This window comes from Theropithecus gelada, chromosome 7b (genome assembly GCF_003255815.1).
Source record: "Theropithecus gelada isolate Dixy chromosome 7b, Tgel_1.0, whole genome shotgun sequence".
Taxonomy (NCBI): domain Eukaryota; kingdom Metazoa; phylum Chordata; class Mammalia; order Primates; family Cercopithecidae; genus Theropithecus; species Theropithecus gelada.
Genome location: NC_037675.1, coordinates 791,415 through 814,729, shown reverse-complemented (window position 1 = coordinate 814,729; position 23,315 = coordinate 791,415). Strand labels below are relative to the sequence as shown.

Here is a 23,315-nt window from a genome sequence, read left to right as displayed (position 1 = left end):
TTAAGATTCTGAGTTTTTATAATACATTTTTCAATTTTCTTGTTTAAAAATATAAAAAATGATTTATTATATCATAATTTTTTTCACTCCAAAAATGGAGTCTTCTCTTGGAAAAACAATTACTTGCTAGTAGCTTCCTTTTAAGCATATTTTGGTTATTAGAAGGCCTTCACTGTGGGAGAAATCTTGTGAAAGAATTTATGACCTTGGGAATTGGCATTTTCAAAAATGTAACCTGGAGGAGACGAGTAACTTGTTGGGCAAATTTCCTGTTTTTTGGTGTGTACTCTACAGAGTACATGGTCACATCATCAAATGGAACAGAACTCTTAAAAGCAATATTTAAAGATTTGCAACTCTCTGTTGGAATCAATTTGTGTGGCCCATAGTGAGATCTGAAAGTGCTCAAACCATCAAATTTTCCAGATGGGTTGGGAATCTGCTGCTTCTTAATAAGTCCTTGATGACAATTTTCCCATGCTGGAAAATCTTCCTTCATGGTGCTTTTTCCTTCGAAAGGAAAATTGTTACTTCTTCTAATGAGAAACTGGCCTGATGGGAACTACATGGTTGGCCTGATATGGAACATAGTCAAGATGGCTTGTGCTGTTTAATAGATGTTACCTGTAGGAGGCACATACTCTGGTACTTTCTTGACCTCAGATGGTGGGATTTCCCATGGTTGAAAACATTCACGGAATTCAGTGCTTCCTTGAAACCGAGCATTCTGGGTCACTCTGGTGTGTACAGGTCTGCAGATTTTTGCAGTTTCACCAATAAGACCCTGAAAGTCATACCGGTGAGCTGTGAGATCCTCAAAGCATTGGTCAGTTGGTTTGCAAACTTCTTTTGGCCTTTCAAACTTGAGTTCAAGCTGATGAGGTATATAATCAAGGCAATGACTTGTAATGCCATTAAAAGGGGCTGTAGAAGTTTGACCACAGAGGAGGGTTTAAAGATTTGCCTAGGCTTTATCTCCTGAGGAACAAAGTCATCCTGAAATGTAGTTGAATTTCCAAATTTCACAGTAGGGGGTTGATAAGTTTGTTCTGGCTTATAAAGTTCACTTTTATGAAGGTCATAAGCTCTATAATCATCTTGAAAATTAAAACAAAGTAAAAACATTTTTAAACGCTGAAGAAAACAACCATCTTCTAAAAATCATAACTGATTTCTCTCATTGCCAAACATCTTTCCATTTCCTTTGGAAATCTAAACAATAGTATCAGAATACAGTTTCTCTGATTCCTTTCAGATTTGTTCTTTTTTCTTCATTTTCACCTTCCTCTACCCATCTCCTCACTTTAATAGATATAATTTTCCACTTTCAAATTCATCTGATTACATAACAAAGGAAAAGCATATCTGAGCCTGATTGTGGATAGTTCTTGAAAGCCAAAAGGACTGTGTTGTAGGTGAGGACAGAGTTTAGGAGATTATGGTTGTACTCCTAGGAAGTGGTTGGGATTTTAAGTACAACTCACAAAATGCTAAGGTATGTCTAAAATCCAGGGCTTGAAATAAAATCAAGTGCCCTCATGTGTAGACAAAAGTAATACAGATATTACTCCTTGCTTTGGAGAGACTCATCAAAGGAGAGAAAATTTTAATTCTGGTATACTCTAGGAAGCTACAGAAAGAACTCCTTGAGCAAAGATACAGGGTAACTTGTATCTTTGCTCAAGGAGATCTCCCAGAAAGATCTCTGGCTTCAACTTTCCCTCATGAAAAGGACTTTAAGGCATTCCCAAAAGATAGAGGGCCATCAAAGGTGTTTGAAATTGTAGAATTTGAAGTGACCATCAGAGCAAAGATCTGGAGTTTGGAAGTTAAATAACCTTAAGCCTACTTCCTGCAGTTTACCTAGACTGTGGAGCATTTTGGGTCACTCTGGTGTCTACAGGGTGATGACTTGTAATACCATTACAAGTTGGTAATGGTACACTTCACTAAAACTGAAATGTTTATATTTCAACTAAGGATTATTTGTGTTTTCTATTTCTAGATGAGGAAGATAATCAGCTAGGAAATACCAGAAAATTGACTTCACCGGCCGGGCACGGTGGCTCATGCCTGTAATCCCAGCACTTTGGGAGGCCGAGGTGGGTGGATCATAAGGTCAGGAGTTCTAGATCAGTCTGGCCAACACGGTGAAACCCCATCTCTACTAAAAATACAAAAATTAGCCGGGCGTGGTGGCAGGCTCCTGTAATCCCAGCTACTTAGGAGGCTGAGGCAGGAGAATCGCTTGAACCCGGGAGGTGGAGGTTGCAGTGAGCCAAGATCATGCCACGGCAATCCAGCCTGGGCGACAGAGCAAGAATCCGCCTCAAAAAAAAAAAAAAAAAAAATTGACTTCACCTCAAAATATGTATTTCTAAATACCAAAAATTAATTTATAAATGACAGAAATTTATTATACAAGATAACATACTAAAATCAGAACTAAAGTCTAAGCAGTATTTACAGGAAAGGTCAAACCTTGAAAACTTATTATGTGGATATCTTCTTCAAAGAGATAAAATGTTTATCCATTTCTGCCAAAATGGCCAACTTTTGGACTAAATGATCAAGTTACTGATGTTTGGATGAGAGAGGGCACCTGACTCAAGAATAGGCGACCTTTAGGCCAGCAGAGACCTTGAAGACAAACTGACAGAAAAGATGAGCTAGATCAAGCATTCTTATTCTTGTAAACCTAAAATTGAAAATAATGAGTGAGATAGAAATGAGAGAATTGAAAAGGATGCCAGGAGGTAGTGCTGAAGAGCCATGGAAAGCTGAAGTTACATTCAAAACAGACCTGTAAAGAAACAGAAAAGATAACTAGGCAGAGGCGGCCAGTTAGTAAAGTGGCAATCAGAGCAGATGAGCGAAGTGAAGGTGCTGTGAGAGAAATCATGTAGCTCACTGCGGAGATGAAGGGAAAAGCTCTTCCTTGAAGCTCCCTGGCACCTGATAGTTTTCCATTTTCAGGTCACCTGAAGCTTTACCAGAGTCTTTTTTTTTCTTGAGGTACCATGAGGGAATCTCTCTTCTTTGCAAAGTAAAGTATAAAAGTATAACACCATTTTTCACTAGCTAAAAGAAATCACAGATGTTATTAAAGATCTACAGTTCCACACAATCATATAGGGAGAATTCTTGCTACCACAAAAGAGAAAAAAGATTTTCATTATAAGAGAGTAAACAGAAGACAATATTTTCCCTCACCAAACCAGCTTTGGTTTTCAAAATGGAAGCAAGAATTTGGACACTGAGAGATGGATGTAATAGTGTACAATAGTATGAATGTCAGTTCTAGCTAATTGCAGAAAATTGATTTTCTCCCCATAAATATGCCTATGCTTATATGCCTGGAATACTTATTATCTGTTCTGGAATATTTATTGATAACATTCTAGCAATACCTTTAAAACACCATAATCTTTATCATGTGTTTTTAATGTTTCATGATACTTAAGGAAAAAACAAACATTTAGTAATTTGCTGTTTAATTTCCAAATATTTGGGGATTTTTCTACATTTTTTTTGTATTATTGATGTCTAATTTAATTCTGTTATGATCAAAAACACACATTGCATGATTTCAATTCTTTTATATTTGTTAAGGTTTGTTTTATGACTCCAAATATAGTTTATCTGGATGAAGCTTTCATGTGCATTTGAAAAGAATGTGTATTCTGTTACTGTTGGCAGAAGTGCTTTACAAATGTCAATTTGGACAAATTGTTGATAGTGTTGTTCAGGTCTTTATATTCTTACTTATTACCTGTCTATGTTCTACAGACTACTTAAAGAGAGTGTTGAAGTCTCCAACTACAAATGCATATTTTTACATTTCTTATGTTAGTACTATAAGTGTTTGCTGCTTTGTATATTTGAAGCTTAGAATCTTGTGTTTGGGAAGTGGAAGGTGGGTGTGTGGTGGTTTCTCTGTTGTCTCAGTCCAGCTTCAGTCTTAGGCAGTCCCTGTGCCCCTGGGTCTCAGAAGCACGGCTCTCTCAGTGCACCTGCCCCTTCACTTAATGTAGTAGGTCTCTAATTGTTGGTCCCAAGACAGTTTCCTGTTCTTTCTTCATTTTCAAGGTTCAGTTTTATTTTGCTCCTTGCTGTTGTTTTTCTTTATCTTTCATCAAGTTGCAATACATCTTCACCTATTCATTGGGGCTGTCACAGTGATGCCTCTCCTGCAGTGGATATTTATCCATTTTTGTTCTGTAGGTTAGAGGCATCCAAATGGAGCTTCCTGCTTTTTTTTTTTTTTTTCTTTGTAACAACCATTCTTCTCTCCATACCTGCACTATGAAGAAAACTTTCTGTGGTCTCCAGCCTTTCTCCCAATCTTTCTGATGATCACACAGTGAACATCCATAGGGAACAGTCTATGAGTCGTTTTGAACTGCCCCTTTAGTGTCTGAAGTTCTCAGAGCTTCTATGCTCTCACAGTAGCTCACACTCAAGTCTTTAGCAATTAAATATGTAAATTAATTATTTTTATACACTTGTGTAACAGCTAGTCTTCATTCCATGCCCAGCTTTGGGTGAAACAGTGCTTGCCTCCTGTCTCAACTGGGTGGAAGTTGTTTTTCGTTAAATGTCAGGCTAATTGGTTAACCTGTGATCTCAGCTTTCTAAAGGATTCATACACATTTATGATTTCATAAATTAGCTGGCTTTTTCTTATTCTTATGTTGGGAATATACTCTTTCTGGCATTCTGCATCCTACACAGAATCTGAAAATTCTGGATTTCTTTAAGGCGAGGTTTAAAATTACACCTTGAATTCTACAAATTCAATTTCCTTTACAGATATAGGGCTATTTTGACTTTTTATTTCTTCTTGAGTTACTTTTGTTAAATTGTATTTTTCAAAAAATTTATCCATTTTATGTAAGTTGTAAATTATTGGCATTTTAAAAAAATAATATCTTTTAACGTGTGAAAAATCAATCTTTGAGTTTTAATCACAATATTTTGTTCATTTACACTTAATGTAATGATCTAGCTGGGCTTAAGTTGACTGTATTGCTATTTGCTTTTGATTTTTCCCTCCTTTGTTCCCATAACCCTTATTTCCCGCCTTCTTTTGTATTAATAAATGGCATTTGTATTATTCCACTTTACTATTAGAATTTTTTCTATATTTTAAAAATAAAAAATGAACGTTTGACTTATTATGAGATTTTTCTGGCTCAAACGTAAATGGATATTTTTGCCACTTCTAGCATAGAAGAACCTGTAAGCAATTTAATTCTATTTAAATCCGCTTGCCTTTTGTACTACTGTTCTAACATACTTTACTTTTATATTTGTGTAAAAACATAATATAGTAATTTTAAGTTGTCAATATTATTTTATATTTACCCACATATTTACCCTGTGTGCTTCATCCATTCCTGCATTTCATGCTTCTCTCTGGAATAAGTTTCCTTTTAACTGAAGAATGTCCTTTAATACTTTCTGTAGTAGGTATCTCAGCTTTTTCTTTTTTTGTCTGAAAACATTTTTACTTGGCTTTAACTTTTCAAGGCTATTTTTACTAGATATACCATTCTCAGGTTTGCTGGCTTTAAAATTCTAGATCCTTCTCGCACCTTTAGCACTTTTAAAGTGTCATATCATTGTCATTTAACTTCCATAGTTTGTGTTGAAAAGTCACGTATCATTCTGTTTAAAAGTCAGATATAACTTTTTCTTTTTGTAGATAATGAATAGTTTTTCACTTGCTACTTTTAAGAATTTATATTTACTTCATTTTCAGAAGTTTGACAATAGTTGTCTAGGATGGTTTCCTATGTGTTTATTTTGGAGTTTGCTGAGCTTCTTGAATCTGTGGGCTGATTCTTTCAATTTTGGAAAAGTCTTGACCATTATCTCTTCAAATATCTCCTGATTCTTCATAGGCCTCATAACATTTTACTATGTGCTGAATGTTGTGTATAAGAGAATCATAAAAACTAAAATCAATGTTATTTTCAACAGGAGACAGTTCACTCTTTCCTATGTTAGAATATGGGGGAGATCACCTCATTCTTACCAGAATCCGAGCTAGATCAGTGCTCAATGGCACCTTTAGTTAGACATAGTCTTACTCTAGTTTCAAATGTCTCAAGAACAAGACTCGAGGTGTGTTTGTAGTAAGGCCCTCATTCTAGTGGAGCTTCGTCTCCTAAGCATTTACTCCCAAACAAGACTGTGGGATATTCCTCTGGAATTTTTCTGGCCCAGTCTCCCAGCACACCATGCCCCCTCCCCTACAAACACTCAGTGAATGTCTCACATTGAAAACCAGCCATGTATCTGGGGCTCTTCTAGATTTCAATTAGTCCTATCAGCCCAAATTCGAGTGTTCCACTGCTTTCTTTTTCCTCTACTAGAGTTTATCTGCTTATGCCAAGCTCAATCCTCAGCATAGGCCTAGGACTTGACAAGTGTTCCCAGAGAAGTAAATGGCTGGCCATATCAACTCACTGAGGAAGGGCTCCTAGCTCTCTGAAATTTTTGTATTTTGCTTCTACAGCTGTCTGATGTCCTTCCAAGAAGATTTTTAAAAATCTATACTTATGTCAGGTCCTCTCAGCCTGGCACTCAAGGTTCTTCCCAAACTGATCTCAATCTACTTTCATGGAATTACACCCCAATCTCTCATCCCTGAAAATTTCTGGTCCTCACTATGTCTACTGAATAACTGTTTTATTTTTCTGATTCTATGCTTTTTTACTCATTTCGTACCAGTTTTCAGAATATCCCTCCTCTTTCTACATATCAATACCGACTAGTGTCTGATGCATTCCCAGGCTGGCCTGAAGTGATAACTTACCAAGTATCAATTCTTGAAGCACTGTTTGCTCCACTATTTTTGTAGTAAATAATGTCTTCCCCTGAGGATATCTCATTTTGGTGTCTAGTATGGCAATTTCATTTTTCATGCTATTGCTTTTTAAATTCTCAATTATAAAGTTTCTTTTTATATAGTCATTTTTATTTTTAAATAAACACTGTATATATTTAAAATGTACTTGGTCTTTAACATGTATACACACACAGTAAAATGATTACTAAAGTGAGAAACATATTCATCTCCTCACAGTAACCTGTGTGTGTGCATGTGTGTGCATCTGTGCATGTGTGTGTGTGGGTGGTGTGAGCACCTGAAATCTATTCTCAGCAAATTTCCAGTATACAGTACAGTATTATTAATTATAGTCATGATGCTGTACATTAGATCTCTAGATTTACTCATCCTATACAACTTCAACTTTATACCTCTTGCCCAATATATCCCCATTTCCCCCACTTCCCTGCCTCTGGTAACCATCATTCTATCTTCTGCTTCTATGTATTCAACTCTTTTAGATTTATACATTATTATGCATATTATTACATAATATATAATAGATGTGTACTATATATATGTTCATACAAATATTTACACATCACATTTATTCATTCATTGATTGATGCACATTTAGGTTGTTTCTTATCTAGATTATTGTGAATAATGCTGCAGTAAATAAAAGTGAAGATATTTCTTCAAGATACTGATTTCATTTCCTTTGGGTATACACCAGAGAAGTTGCTGGATCACATAAAAACTCCATGTTTAATTTTTTGAGAAAACTTCATATTGTTTTTCATATAGCTATACCAATTTACATTCAAACCAATAGAATACAAGGATTGCTTTTTCTGCACATCCTCACCAACACTTGCTATCTTTTATCTTCTCTATAACAGACATCCTAACAGGTGTGAGATGATATCTCATTGCGGTTTTGATTTGCATTTATCTAGTGATTGGTTGAGTATCTTTTCATATATCTATTGGCCATTTGTATGTCTTCTTTGGAAAAATGTTTATTCAGGTACTTTGGTCAATTTTTAATCCCCCCCTTTTTGTTTTTGCTATTGTCTACGTTCCTTATTTTTTAAAATATTAACCCCTTATGTGATACATGGTTTGCTTATATTTTCTGCCAATTCATATGTTCCAATTTTTTTTTGTTGATTGTTTCCTTGCTGTACAGACACTTTTTAGTTTGGATGAACTCATTTGTCTATTTTTACTTTTGTTACCTGTGTTTTGGGAGTCATATCCAAAAAAAAAACCACTGGCAAGGTCAAAGTCAAGGTCATTTCCCATGATTTCTTCTAGGAATTTTATGGTTTCAGGTCTTATGTTTAAGACTTCAATTCACTTTGAATTGATTTTTGTTTATGGAATAAGGCTCCAATTTCATTCCTTCACATGTGGATACTCAGTTTTCCCCATACCATTTATTTCATTTATTTGAATTTCAGATTCAGGGATTATATGTGAAGGTATATCACTTGGGTATATTACGTGATGCTGAGGTTTAGGCTTCTAATGATTCCATCATCCAATTAGTGAACACAGTACCCAACAGGTAGTTGTTCAACCTTTGCATGCCCCCTCACTCTCTCCTTTTGGAATTTCCAGTGTTTATTGTTTCCATCTTTGTGTCCATGTATACCTAATGTTTAGCTCCCACTTATAAGTGTGAACATTCAGTATTTGGTTTTCTGTTTCTGTGTTAAATTGCTTAGAATAATGACCTCCAGTTGTATCCTTGTTCTTGAAATAACATGGTTTTATTTACTGTGGCTGCACAGTATTCCATTGTGTATATACACTGCATTTTCTTTATATGATTCACCATTGATGGGCACCTATGTTGATTCCATGTCTTTGCTATTGTGAAAAGTGCTATAATGAACATACAAGTGCAGACAGAATGATTTATTTTTCGTTGGTTATACACCCAGTAATGAGATTGCTTGATTGAATGGTAATTCTACTTTTAGTTCTTTGAGTAATCTCCAAACTTCTTTCCAAAGGGGCTGGACTAATTTGTATTCCCACCAACAGTATATAAGTGTTCCGTTTTCTTTGGACCCTCACCAGCATCATTTTTTTTTTTTTTTTTTTTTTTACTTTTTAAATAATTGCCATTCTGACTGGTATGAGATGGTATCTCATTGTGGTTTTCATCTACATCTCTCTGATGATAAGTGATGTTGAAAATATTTTCATGTGTTTGTTGGTTACTTGTATGTTTTCTTTCAAGAACTGTCTTCTCATGTCCTTTGCCCACCTTTTAATGTTATCTTTTCTTGATTTATTTAACTTAGTTATAGATTCTGGATATTAGTCCTTTGTTGGATGCACAGTTTGTGAATATTTTCTATTATGTAACTTGTTTGTAACTTTGTTGATAGTTTTTCTTCCTGTGCAGAAACTCTCTAATTTAAGACCCATGTGTCAATTTTTATTGCATTTGCTTTTGAGTACTTAAAATATAAATTCTTTGCCTAAGGCAATGTCTAGAAGAGTATTTCCTAGGTTTTCTTTTAGGATTTTTATAGTTTGGGGTCTTACATTTAAGCCTTTACTCCATCTTGAGTTAATTTTGGTATACAGTGAGAGGTAGGAGTCCAGTTTCATCCTTCTGCATATGGTTAGCCAGTTTTTCCAGCATCATTTATGGAATAGGGAGTCCTTTCCCCATTGTTTGTTTTTGCCAATTTTGTTGACGATCAGGTGGTTGTAGGTGTCTGGCTTAATTTCAGGAGTCTCCATTCTGTTCCATTGGGCTATGTGTCTATTTTTGTACCAGTACCATGCTGTTTTGGTTAGTGTAGCTTTATAGTACAGTTTGAATTTGGGAGATGTAATGCCTCTGGCTTTATTCTTTTTGTTTAGGATTGCCTTGGCTATTCAGGCTCTTTTTGGGTTCCATACAAATTTTAGAATAGTTTTTCTCTAATTCTGCAAAAAAAAAAAAAAAAAAAAAAAAAGAAATTATATTGGTAATTTGTAGATTGTTTTGTGTAATATGACATTTTAAAGATGTTGAATCTTCCTATCCATGATCATAGAATGCTTTTCCATTTGTATAGTTTATGATTTCCTTCTTCTTACAGAGATCATTCACCTCCTTTGTTAGATGTATGCCCAGGTACTGTGAGTGTGTGTGGCTATTGTAAATGGGATTATGTTCTTGATTTGATTCCCAGCTTGAAGATTACTGTTGTATAGAAATGCTACTGATTTTTGTGCATTGATTTTTTTATCCTGAGACTTTGCTGAATTCATTTATTAGGTCTAAGAGTCTTTTGGTAGAAATTTTAGGGTTTCCCAGGTATAAATTACATTGTCAGTGAAGAGACATAATTTCCAACACTAGCATTTCCAACAGTATGTTAAATATGAGTGATAATAGTGGACATCCTTGTCTTGTTCCAGTTCTCGAAGGGAATGCTTCCAGTTTTTTGTCCATTCAGTATGATGTTGGCTGTGGGTCTGTCATAGATGGCTCTTATTATTTTGAGGTATGTTCCTTTAATGCCTAGTTTTTTTTGAGAGTTTTTATCATGAAAGGATGTTGGATTTTATCAAATGCTTTTTCTGCATCTACTGAGATGATCATATGATTTTTGCTTTTAATTCTGTTTATGTGGTGAATCACATTTATTGATTTGCAATGTGGGACAATCCTTGCATCCCAGGAATAAAACCCACTTGACTGTGGTGAATTAACTTTTTGATGTGCTGCTGGATTTGGTGTGCTAGTATTTTCTGAGGATTTTTGCATCTGTGTTCAGGTACAATGGTCTGTAGTTTTCTTTTTTGTGTTTCTGTCAAATATTGGTATCAGGATCATACTAGCTTCATAGAGTGAGCCAGGAAGTAGTCCCTCATCCTCAATTTTTTGGAGTACTTTCAGTAGGGTTGGTACCAGCTGTTCTTTCTACGTCTGGTAGAATTCAGCTGTGAACCCATTTGGTCCAGGGTTTTTTTTTTTTTTTTTTTTTTTTTTTTTTTTTTTTACTGATTCAATTTCCTTACTCATTATTGATCTGTTCAGGATTTGTTTCTTCCTGGTTCAATCTTGGGAATTTGTGTTTCCAGGAATTTATCCATTTTCTCTAGACTTTCTAATTTGTATACACAGAGATGTTCATAATATTCTCTGAGCATCTTTTGTATTTCTGTGGGATCAATTGTGATGTCACTTTTTAATTTTTGATTGCGCTTATTTGGATGTCTTTTTTTGTTAATCTAGCTAGTGGTTTATCCATCTTGTTTATCTTTTTAAAAATGAACTTTTTGCTTCACTGATCCTTTGAATGGTTTTGGGGGTCTCCATTTCATTCAGTTCTGCTCTGATTGTAATTATTTCTTCTGTTAGCTTTGGGTTTGGTTTGTTATTATGCCGCTAGTACTTTTAGTTGCAAGGTTAGGTTGTTAATTTAAGCTATTTCTATGTTTTTGATATAGGCATTTAGCACTATAAACTTTCCTCTTAACCCTGCTTTTGCCACATTCCAGAAGTTTTGGTATGTTGTGACTCTATTTTCATTTATTTCAAATACTTTTCTTTTTTTGTTTTTGAGACAGAGTAATGCACTGTTGCCCAGGCTGGAGTGCAGTGGTGCGTTCTTGGTGCACTGCAATTCCACCTCCCAGGTTCAAGAGATTCTCCTGCCTCAGACTCCTGAGTAGCTGGGATTACAGGCACCTACCATTACGCCCAGCTAATTTTTTGTATTTTTAGTAGAGATGGGGTTTCACCATGTTGGCCAGGCTGGTCTCGAACTGCTGACTCTGTGATTCACCCACCTTGGCCTCCCAAAGGAGGACAGTGAGAGTATCTTCCCACCATGACTTCTCTTCAGCTGCATAATTGTTCTTAAATAGGTTATCTACAAAACCTGCAGTACAATCATACAGAGTATGGAAGTAGAACCTTGGCTCTTAGTGTTTTTGTTGTCTCATGCCTGAAAACCTGAAATACAAAACATCACCTTTGCTGACTAAGAAAGTTCAGTAGTGAGAATGCCAGAGGAACTCAAAATTCGTTATCCTTGAACTATAACCATAGGAGTGGAAGTATCGGAATCTACAGGAAACTCAGGTCATGGAAAGCTAGTAGTGTTGGTATAAGTGTGTGCGTGTGTTGTGTGTACATGTTCCCAGCATCAGGGGACAACAGTATTACTGGTATATTTCTTATGGATCTTGTAGAAAAAAAGAAAATCTTAACATGATTGTATAAGAGACCAAATATTGTGGCTCATGTCTGTAATCCCAGCACTTTGGGGGGCCGAGGCAGGCGAATCGCAAGGTGAGGAGTTCAAGACCAGCATGACCAACATGGTGAAACTCTGTCTCTACTAAAAATATAAAAATTAGCTGGGCATGGTGGCTCGTGCCTGTAATCCTAGCTACTCAGGAAGCTGAGGCAGGAGAATTGCTTGAACCCAGGAGGCAGACGTTGCAGTGAGTTGAGATCGTGCTACTACACTCTAGCCTGGGTGACAGAGCAAGATTCCATCTCAAAAAACAAACAAATGAAAAAAGACCAAATTCATCTTCATCAATTATTCTTTATGTCAAATTTTACACAGTACATTTTCTCCTGTGCATATCAATCTATATCAGCAATTGCTCTATGCTACATTTAATTATACTTCTTCAGCATTCACATAGTCTTCACAATTTGTTCTTTGTGTAGTATGTTATGTGCTCAAAGATTTAAAAAACAGAAAAAACATTTTCTTGACCTCCCTAATGGGTAGGCTTATAGATGAAAGTATACTGATATCCTGCACTTTAGTTACTTGTTGAACAGGTAGGCATGAAATTTAAAGAAAAAGTATGCATTTAACTATTACCTAAATCAAGTATGAATCATTACTTTGATTATTGATGGTATCACTCTTACAAAAGTGTTTTATATTAGGACATATCCATTCAGCTATTTTACATAACCAATGGAAATAATGTAATCCTATATATGTAATTACATTATTAATAAAAAGATATAAAAATAATACCTACTATCATAAATCAAAATCAAAATAAGCCTAAAATAGCCTATTTTTAGGCCAGGTGCAGTGGTCACACCTGTAATCCCAGCACTTTGGGAGGCTGAGGTGGGTGGATCACTTGAAGTCAGGAGTTCCAGACCAGCCTGGCCAACATGGTGAAACCCTATCTCTACTAAAAGTACAAAAATTAGCCAGGTGTGGTGGCAGATGCCTGTAATCCCAGCTACTCAGGAGGCTGAGGCAGGAGAATTGCTTGAACCCAGGAGAAAGAGGTTGCAGTAAGCCAAGACTGCACCACTGTACTCCAGCCTGGGAAACAGAGTAAGCCTCCATTTTGAAAAAAAAAAAAAAAAAAAAAAAAAGCCTATTTTAAAAAAACAAAGACCCCACTCCTCAAAAGTACTGGAGTATTTTAAAATCAGGTTTTTGGACCAGGCACAGTGGCTCACGCCTGTGATCCCAGCACTTTGGGAGGTCAAGGTGGGTGGATCACTTGAGGTCAGGAGTTCGTGACTAGCCTGGCCAACATGGTGAAACACCATCTCTACTAAAAATACAAAAAATTAGCTGGGTGTGGTGGTGTGCACCTGTAATCCCAGCTACTTGGGAGGCTAAGGTGGGATAATTGCTTTAACCCAGGAGGTGGAGGTTGCAGGGGGCCAAGATCGTGCCATTGCATGCTAGCCTGGGCGACAGAAAAAGACTCTGTCTCAAGAAAACCCAAAAACCACCACAACAAACAAACAGGTTTCTGGAAAGAAAAACATACATGGCTCAACTCATACTCCTCTAAGTCAGTTGCCTGCAAAGGGAAAGTATTCTCACTCTTCCACCATGTCAGAATTCTTAGAGGAGCAGGACCCCATTTGGCACTGTCTATCATGGGGTAGATAAGCCTATCTAATTCTGAGGCTCAATATCAGGAATCACCTGCTTACAGATGAAAGCTTCATTCTCTATTTTGTCCTTTATCAGTGTAAAAGTAACATTGTGCTTCTCCATCTGGTAACTCTTTTGCTTTATAGGTTGGTTCAGGAGTTGAATGGAGAAAAGCATTGCTATTTATTTGACCTCAAAGATCCCAATACTCTCGGAAGCATTTCAACTTTTTCTAGGATGGGAAGAAAAGAACAATGCCAACTAAAGGTGACATGAAGTGACAAATGTGACATAATGCTTGTTTAATGGCATCCTTTGTTTTTCATGTTTTGAGACAGCGAAAACTAATAAAGTAGATGACTTTGGATGGGAATGTGGGTCTTTTACCTCTCAATCAGACAAATGGTCTATTTTCTTTTGTTACTATACAATACTATTTTGCCAAAGAGAGAAATGTTCTTCCCTGAGCCATGGAGGCTAAGTTTGGCAGCACACCAAAATTATAATTTGATATTAGATGTTAAAGCTGGAAGTGAATTTTAGTTTTTGGCTCCTTCATTTATGAAATGGCAAGTTACCTTTATAAGTCGGGACAGTGTCCAACTTTCCTTTTTTAACTTGTTGTCTCTCCAAAGGCCGGACTATTGCCACAGGCTGCACTTTGTACGAATTAAAATCCCGTTTGTAGGTAATACCAAGATCAATCTTCCCTTGTTTTGGTTTATATTCTTCTGGCACATGGCGAGGCTGTTTAAATATTTCATAAGGACGATAATCCAACCTGAAATATATAAATTTGAAACATAGCCTCGCAAGTTCTTTTATTTCTAATTATTTCAATGAAGTATGGAAAATGTCAAGGCTTTTTTTTTTTACTTGGAAAGTCTGAGAAGATATTAAAAATGGTAATAGTTGATAAACTACTTGAAAGAAGTAAATGAATTTTCATAACGTCCTATCCAGAGACTAAGTATCTTGAGAAAAGTAAATATATCAAAAATTCTAGTTTTGAAAACATCATTACAATAGATCTCAGTTAATTGGATCTTCAGTAAACACTATCCTCAAGTAATTGATTTTTTTTCTAACCTGGAAGGAAATTTCAGGTAAAATTTACTAAACCTGAAAAGTTTAAAAAATATATTCCCCGAGTCCACTTTGTCAAAGTCCTTATTCATCCTACTTAAAGTCTCCAGCAAACTATTTTGGCATACTTTCTTCTTTTTGAATTTATGCTGTTTTCTCGCTTATTGTTAAATGATTAGTAACTCTGGTCTTTAGACATAAATCACATTCAGATTATAGATGTGAATGTTCCTCATCTTTGGATCTCCCAGAATTCCTTGTCATGGATGGATGCCAGCTGGTAATGCAGCCAACCTGGGCACTATATAACATTATGTGACAGAGGTAGTACTGCAGACACTGAGGTAAAAACTGAGGAATGGAGAAGAACACAAACTTAAACTGATCAGACTGCCTACGTCCAAATCCTGGCTCTGTCATTTACTAGCTGCAGGACCTTGGATAACTTCATTAACCTGTTTATGCCCCAGTTTCTTTATATATAATATGGGACAATAATATCTTCTATCTCACAGAGTTGTTTTTAAGGATATACACACACACTTTTAAGACTGCTTGGTACATAGTAAGATCAATATGGCAGCCACTACTGTTACTACCCCAAGACTTCATGGATTGCTTTTTTCTTCTGGACTCTATTGGCACATCACTCATTTTGTGATTAAACTATCTTGTATTAACCAATATTTGTTGCATATGTCTGTAAGTTCTCCAAAGAACCCAAACCCCTCACTGAATTCTTCTATTCACAACATAACTTCTTAGACTAATTAACTGTTTTCTCACCCACTCCAATCCATTTCAATCTGGTTTCCAGGACTGCCACTTCCCTAATACAGCTCTAAGGTTCACTATGTCTTCCATGTGATTAAATTCATCGAACATTTTTAATCCTCATCTTACTTGACCTCTCTAGCAGTAATTGACATTATTGTCCACACTGTCTGTTTCTAGGAAACTTGCTCTTCCTGATTTCCTGATTATTTCTTGCCAGTCTCCTATGCAACTTCATCTACCTTTACTCGGTCATTAAATACATGTTAGCATTCCTCAAGACTTAGACCTACCTACACATACTTCTTTTCATCCACTGTTCACTCCTGAGGATAACTCTTCTACTCCCACAGCTTCGATTACTACCTAGATTGAAAAAACTCTCAAATTTACATCTCAGCTTAGACCTCTTCTCTGAGCTCCATACCAGCATCTATGATGGTCTCTTGGATATTCAGTGGCAACTCAAAACTTAATATGTCCCAAATCAACTCATTATTTCCCCTTAATAAATGTGGTCCTTTTTGCTTGTTCTCTATTTAAGTGAATGCTATCACCATCGCTTCAGATGCATAGTCAGAAATCTAGGACTCACCCTTCATACGTCAATTCTCTTCCCTATCTAGTCCGTCATCAACTACCGTCAATTTTGCCTCATAAATCTCCCTCAAATCTAACCACTTTTCTCCACATCTGCCACTACCGTAATATGTAAAGTTTTTGCAACAGCTCATTTGAATCACTTTAATAACTTTCAAAACTCATTTACCCACATCCACTCTAGTTCTCCCTCCAATCTTTTCTCCATATGGAACCTGAGTAATTCTTTCCCATGTAAATCTGATCAGGTCATTCTTGCCCTTATCTCCCTAGCCTCTTCCTTAACTTCCTTCCTCCCCAACTTCACCCTCTACCAAAAAAACAAAGCAGAAAAACCTTCATGGCTTCTTATTACTGTAAAGACATAGATGACACTGAACATGGCTTAAAGGCTCTGCCTGGCCTCCTTCACTAGCCTCAGCTCTCACCATGCTTCCTCTTGCTTTCTCTGCTCCAGCTGGCCCTCTTTGATACTTTTCTCCTTTCCCTGCTCCTTCCTGCTACATGCTACTCTCTCTCTCTCTGCTTGGAATGCATTTCCTTCCGCCTCTTAATCCAGCTAATTTAACATCCTTCAGGTTTTGACTTATTTTTCTTATTTCCCTGATAAAGTCAAACTCTTGTTCTGGATGTCAAGGTACCTGTGCCTATCCTTCATAGATCTTATCACTGTTGCAATTTTAGACTTATTTTGAGTAATGTTTTTGATTGCCATCTCTAATAGGTTGCAACATCTGTCAGCACAGAGATCATGACTGCTTTTGGTCACCACTATATCCCAGGTGTCTAGTATAGTGCTTGATGCTTAATAAATGCTTAATAATCTTTTATTTAATGAATGAAGAGTAGTAGAAATCACATAGCTCTGCCTCCCAAGACATGTCAGTTGTTCTTTGCTCTTCCCAAATACTAACTAGAGGGGAACAGGCTAAAATGCAGTCAGGAAGTGAGAGAATCAGGAAGGGAAAAGCAAAGCAAAAGCTTAGAACTCTCAGTTTCTCTGGTTAGACTAGTTAAGTGTTAGAAAGTATACCTCCAAACCCAAAGCTGCTTTCTATGTAGTAGTAGAGGGTGAATGCAGTCTTATTCATCTGATATATCCTGAAACATCTGATGTGTCTAGAATCCTACTCCTTCAGGGCAGGCTTCCTGCCAACTCTGGCAGTCATTTAAGTGAGCTACAACAGGACTGCTATAAGGGATCCAAAATCTTGTACAAGTTCAGACACCTCTTTACACAGTCACTTCCTGTACTATACAAAGGTACAGAATGCTTCTTTGTTTGTACAGATAAATCCACTTTCTACTGCACAGTCACCACAGTCAACATGAGGGAGTCAAGCAAGAGTTTCAAGCTCCTAGATTATGACTCTTAGAAATACTGCTAGTTTCCCAGTGAAAATAGAAAGAAAAGATCCAATGTCATACTAAGTGAAGAGATGACAATTTAAGAAATGAATATTTTAGTTTTATTGGTATATTTGGACCTTTCGGACATTTCTTGCTTTTTCTTTTTCTTCCAATTATTAAGGCTTATTTGAGTAAGTCAACTGGGGAAATTCAGAATTAAAAAGCAATTGCCTTTTAAAAGAAAGATATGGCAGGTTAAATTTTCTCAATTTCTACATTTAGAACTGGTTAAAAGCAAAATCTTTGTTCAATAAACACAAATATTGTAAAATTTATTTCAAATCTCTAATATGAACCATTAAGGCATTAAGAAAGAAATATTAATAAAGTGAAGAAAAAAGAACAACCATTCCCATTTAATCAGTCTCAACCAGTTACTGAATTTTCTCATCTCACTTATTATAATCCATAATTATCTTAGTTATTTATCTGATATTTTCATATTTGGACTTTCCCACAACACGATAAACAACAGTAAAGCAAAGATTGTCTCTGTTTTATGTTCCATGTCATCCTCAGTGAGCAGTCCAGTTCCTGACCTACTGCATTGAATCAGTGGCAACAGAGTCACTAGCAATGCTGGTTAAAAATGCAGTTTCCTGAGACCCACTCTATTATCTACTGGCTCTTTTAGATGGAGACCTGGAATCTGCAATTGTAACACTTCTAGATGGCACTACTGCATACCAAAATCTGAGGACTTAAGTAAAATCTTCCATCTGTGGAAGAGCCATACACCTACACAAGTAACTAGAGTCACCAAACTATTATTACTGCAAGGAATGCCTGAAATGTTAAAAATAGACATATTAGACTAAAAGTTTGAAAGTTTAAACTGTAATAATAAAAATAAATAAATAATAAAAAAAGAAAGTTTGTATCTTTGCTATATAAGAATGAGCTGCATCTGAAATGAAAATGGCTAACACCAAAATCTAAAGCTGTTACAGAGCATTTTTAAAACTCTAAATTATAGAAATATGATGTACAAGTCACTAGGAAGCAGGAACTTCAACTTGTGAAAGGAAGATAAATCTTGGGGCCCCAAAATCACTAAGCTAAGGGGAAAAGTGAAGCTGGGGACTGCTTAGGGCAAACCTGTCTCCCATTCTCTTCAAATCCCTCTGCTCACTGAGATAAATGCATATCTGACTGCTTCCTTTGGAGAAGCTCATCAGAAACTCAAAAGAATGCAACCATTTATTTCTTATCTACCTATGACCTGCAAGCTCACTCCCAGCTTCGAGTTGTCCTGCCTTTCCCGAACAAACCAATACTCATCTTACATATATGTTGATTGATGTGTGTCTCCCTAAAACGTATAAAACCAAACTGTGCTCTGACCACCTTGGGCACCTATTATTGGGACCTCCTGAGGCTGTGTCACCAGCACGCACCCTCAACCTTGGCAAAATGAACTTTCTAAATTAACTGAGACCTATCTCAGATATTTGGGGTTCATAAACTTATTGACATTTTTATACTTAACACCAAGATTGTACCTTGAATATAGTATAATACAATTACAAGATTGTACCTTGAAATATACTCATTATTATATTTATATTAAATAAAATAATGAGTAAATATAATATGTAATCCACCTAACTGACAAAAATACAGACAGATCAAAAAAGGTCAGTCCAAATGAAAAGTATAGGCTTAAGAAGATTTGTGTTCATCACTCACTGAACAAATATTGGGTACCTACTATGTGCTAGTAGGCATTGTTACCAGTTTTCTAAAAATAGAATGCTGAGATAACAAAAGACTTAGTTCCTGCTTTCATGAAACACTGAAACCAATCTAATGATAAATAACAGGAAGGTGCTTTGGGAGCTTACATAGAAGAATTTTACCTAATCTGAAAACTGGATGAAGTGTCAGAGAAGGCTTATTCAAGTGATAATTTAGTTGAGATCTACAGATTGAATGAGCATTAGCTAAGAGAGGGAAGGAAAATTGCAGGTAGGGAAAATAGTATCTTGGAAGACTCTGAGATAAGGGAAACCTGGCACTTTCAAGGAAATGAAAAATGGCCCATGGGATGGAGCATAAAAGTGAAAAGGGCACTACAGTGAAAATGAATTAGAGAATTAAGTAGTGAGCAAACCATGCCTCTACATGGTTTTGATAAGGATTCTAGTTTGTGTTAAACACAATGGGAAAGTTTAAGAGTATTTTAAGCAAAAAAGTGATAGGGTTTGGTTTGCATTTTAAAATCATTTGGGCAGGCTGACGTATTGAAAACAGATCAAACTGCAAAAACTAGAGTAGATTCAGATATTATTATAAAGTGACTGCATTCTTCTAGGTCAAGCTTGTCCAACCTGCAGCCTATGGGCTGCATGCGGCCCAGGATGGCTTTGAATGAGGTCCAACACAAATTCATAAACTTTGTTAAAACATTATGAGATTTTCTTGTGATTTTTTTTTTTTTTTTTAGTTCATCAGCTATGGTTGGTGTTATTGTATTTTACGTGCGGCCCAAGACAATTCTGCCAATGTGGCCCAGTGAAGCCAAAAGATAAGACACCCTGGTCTAGGTGGTGGTAACAGTGGAAAGTAGATAAATACGAGATATTTTAGGAAGTTAAAAAAAAAATAGAACTTTTTATATCCCTTTTTTCTTCTCACACTTTGTCAACCTAACTTAATTCGTATTTTTGTTTTTTTTTTTTTCAAGTTGTGATTTAACTAGTCGGTTGCCTATCAAATTGGTTCAACTTAAATCAACTAAACAGTAATTTAAATAGCTAGAAAACTTTATTGACACCAGAAGAGTTGGGAGAAAAATAAGTAAAGCAAATAGTTACTAAATATTTACTTAAATGTAGTTATTCCTTCCATTTTACCATGGCATGCTCGCATTTCTTGCTTGGGTTTAAGACTCTGAGCTGGAAGAACATTGTCATACGTAGGATATTTTTCCAAATGTTCAGTTGTAGGGCAAAACACCCCAGAATTTTCATAAATCCTTGTGATTCCATGTGGACAATGATGTCGCCTGTGCAAAAAATCAATGGAAAGATTAACCTCAAAAAACATTTTGTGTTGTAATTGCATTTTAATCAGAGACCTCCAATAAACTCACAGTTTCTAAATTCTAGGGCTTTACTGAAAAACCAAAAACTGGGCTGGGTGCAGTGGCTCACGCCTGTAATCCCAGCACTTTGGGAGGCTGAGGTGGGCAGATCACAAAGTCAGGAGATCGAGATCATCCTAACTAACAGGGTGAAACCCTGTCTCTACTAAAAGTACAAAAAAAATTAGCCGGGCTTGGCGGGTGCCTCTAGTCCCAGCTACTCGGGAGGCTGAGGCAGGGGAATGTAGTGAACCTGGGAAGCGGAGCTTGCAGTGAGCCAAGATCACGCCATTGCACTGCAGCCTGGGCGACCCAGCAAGACTCTGTCTCAAAACAAAAACAAAAACAAAAAAACCCCAAAAACTGTTTCCTCTGTAATGGTGTTTACAAAAACAATCTATAAATAATGGTCTATCCCTATGTGGTGGAAGCACAGCAATTAAGTGTCTCATAACAATTTAGTGTCTTGTTACACTATAGAAGCTGAAAAGCTAATAGGGAATTTCCCAGGCTCTTGCAGAAGTTTCCACATACAAATTAGGTTTCACCTGCTACATGTATTCACATGACACTTTGACTCAGAACAGAGCTACATAAGGAGAGAGTCAAGGCATAACATTTATTTTGCTTGCATGAATGTAATAGAGGCAACAAGAGATTGGAGTTAGAAGTTGTTAGGTGGCATCTTGATTTGCGAGCTGGTTTCCTAACTTGGCAGCTTCTTGACCATGGAAGAGACGAGTGATTCTGGAGTCTACAGCTCTGTTGCAATTTTCGATTATGGCAGAGGCAGTGGCCTCTTGTCAGTCCTGTTCTGTGGTAAAATTTTTGGAAGTTTTTCCTGGAAGCTTATTTTGAAAATGATTTCTTAAGTTCTTCCAAATGAACTATATATATATATATATATATATACTCCTTAATAAATTCCTTTTTGCCTAAACTAACAAAAGTAGGTTATGTTATCCATAACTAAGAACCTTGACCAATATATCATATAAGCTAATAGTATACAGTTATTTAAGAGAATGAGGGTGACCTTTACATGGTCACTGGAAGATGGTGAGATTGTAAATAGTAAAAAACTGGATTGTAGAATAGTATGCTCAGAATATTCTCTTTTTTGTTTAAAAAAAATAAAATCGATGCAGGCCAGGCGCAGTGGCTCATGCCTGTAATCCCAGCACTTTGGAAGGCCGAGGTGGGTGGATCAGGAGGTCAGGAGAGCTACTAAAAATACAAAAATTAACTGGGTGTGGTGGCATGAGCCTGTAATCCCAGCTACTCGAGAGGCTGAGGCAGAAGAATTGCTTGAACCCGGGAAGCGGAGATTGCAGTGAGCTGAGATTACGCCACTGCACTGCAGCCTGGCGACGGAGTGAGACTCTGTCTCAAAAAAAAAAAAAAAAAAATCAATGCACATGTAAAACAAGTCTTAAAGAACATTTGTTATCTGTGGAAGATAGAATTATGAAGGTGTTTTATAATATAGATATTTTACAATATTATGGATTTTTATGACACCTCTTGTGTATTTATTGCATTATCAAAAAATAAAAATAAAACCCTTAAAAAACAAAACAACCACAACCAAAAACAAAGAAAAAGTAAAATCACACCATTCCAAGGGTAGCCCTCAACATAATGAAGACCAAATTTCCTAACAGCTGAATGAGAAAGGAACTTGCGTTGAATGTAAATTAGGAAAAAAGTAAAAATTGTCTCCTGCACACCAGTCTGCAGATTCATACACCCAAAGTTAATTTGTTGATATTTTAATCTACTTCTAATTACGAACTGTGTTTATTATGAGACTATCAAAAAAACTGCTTTCCATCAACATGCAGGTGTTTTCTTTGAAGGGGATTACAAATACGAAGGGATTGACACGTTCATATTTACTTAGCAAATAATGATCTAATCCCTGGGTCAACAGTGAAGCTGAGGAAGGAGAAGACTGTTTCTAGGTGATGGAAGGTTGTTAGGCAGGACTCAGTTGGATTCTAGGTTTCAGGGTGGGGACTACTGTACTGCCTTTTCAGTCAGGCGAATCCCAAAGAACTGCTGCCTGGACGGGAATGGGAATATGGTCTGGCTGGGAGGACAGAAGGCAGATGAAAGAAAGTGTGATATGGGTTGCAGACTCAGGGCCTTGAGCACTGTTCTTTCTCATCTTTGTGGTGAGGGATGACGGGGTGGAAATGCATTCTCCCAGTCGGATCACATGCCACTACTCACCAGTCTTATATCCCGTCGCTGCTTCACATATATTATTTACTTTGCATCCTTGCTTGGGAGTCTCAGGGGCTACGAAGAAACGTTTTACCCCCAGGTAGCCGGCGGGTGCGGAGCTTATGAGATAAGTGGGGATGTCGCTGCGTCCTCGTCCCTTGATCTGCGGGGGACGGCCATTCTCAGGGTTCCCGAGGAGTCGGCTCCCAAGCCCCGGCCCGCCACTACACCAGCCATTTCTTACCCGCAGGTACAAATCTGACAAAGACACCAGCTCCTCATGCTCTTGGCTCCCATGCCTTCCTCCACCGCGCCTCAGCACTTGCGGCTTCTCCACTCCCACAGCGCCCGCCGTAGTCAAGGCAACAGAGGGACACCTGGTGACAGACTCGGC

At 36.9% G+C, this 23,315-nt stretch overlaps 1 pseudogene; it reads right to left on the bottom strand.

Moving 5' to 3' along the window:
- Positions 1–158: 158 nt before the first annotated feature.
- Positions 159–23,314, bottom strand: LOC112629078 (annotated as a pseudogene).
- Position 23,315: the final 1 nt, after the last annotated feature.